Here is a 1,111-nt window from a genome sequence, read left to right as displayed (position 1 = left end):
CCCCCACACACACACGCTAACACACTCATTCATATAATAATACACTTACACACAACACTTAAAGGCGAACGACAGGCTGTAGCAAATGTATCATGTCTTCGCAAAAACGCATTGCAATTTTTCTTGCACTCTTTCTCAGCGCGCGGGACACATTAAACTTTTTTAGTTGGAAGGAAATTTTGAATTTTTCGCCTTGTGGCGGCCGAAGCCTACTCTTCTTATTGATTTTATACCACCAAGGGATCTTTAACTTGCCCAACTTGCACACGGGCCCTCCGAGATTGTTCGCTCTTGTCCAAGAAGGTTAGGTGTAGATCTTTTCAACCTTTTTTTATTCCTTGCTATTATAACAATGATGATGATGATGATGATGATGATTATGATGATGATGATGATGATGATGATGATGATGATGATGATGATGATGATGATGATGATGATGATGATGATCTCTCGTTGTGGAGATCAATATTTTCTTAATTATCTTATTAAATCACTCTATCTAACGGTTGAAGTTGTAGGGACAAATGCATACATTTTCGTAAAGAAGAATGAAATTTGAAGGAAAACAGACAAATAAGTAAAAATGAGTTAGCCTAACTACAGCAATTGAAAAGCTTAACCTACGATGCAGACGCACTATCCTTCTTGGAGCAATTAGTGTCAACAAGATTTCAGGGTGTGGATTAAATTATTACATTGACCCGCGTGTGGACTACCGTAGCCTACGTCATGTGAGCCTACTTCCAATACGACGTAGATCTTTTGGCCTACCTTTAGCCAGCTGCACGTCTGAACGTAATATCAGTAATATCGTGCAATGGTAAATTATTTTTAAAAATCCTATATTTCTAGAAGAAGGAAGAGACAGAAATGCCGGGAATGATGTGTCAACGTGCCAACCTGAAATACCAGAGCTCAGCTTATTTGGAAATCGAACGACGACGTGCAGGAATTTTCAGAATTTGCCATATGTCAGCCAAAAATCTGTGTTCAAACTGAAATGTCAAAGCAGTATGATATATTATGTATTTTAGGTGTCTAGTCCAGGCCTATCTCTTTCTTCGAAAGATGTATTTTGGGTTGAAAGGTACGGATTGTTTGTTGTTGG

At 38.4% G+C, this 1,111-nt stretch overlaps 1 protein-coding gene across 1 annotated transcript in view; it reads left to right on the top strand.

Moving 5' to 3' along the window:
* Positions 1 to 1,111, top strand: part of LOC101850533 (spermidine synthase) — a 21,702-nt gene that overhangs the window by 571 nt on the left and 20,020 nt on the right. The gene's annotated exons all lie outside the window — the stretch shown is intronic.

Source organism: Aplysia californica, unplaced genomic scaffold, assembly GCF_000002075.1.
Source record: "Aplysia californica isolate F4 #8 unplaced genomic scaffold, AplCal3.0 scaffold00031, whole genome shotgun sequence".
Classification (NCBI taxonomy): domain Eukaryota; kingdom Metazoa; phylum Mollusca; class Gastropoda; order Aplysiida; family Aplysiidae; genus Aplysia; species Aplysia californica.
This window is presented reverse-complemented; position numbering and strand designations above follow the sequence as displayed.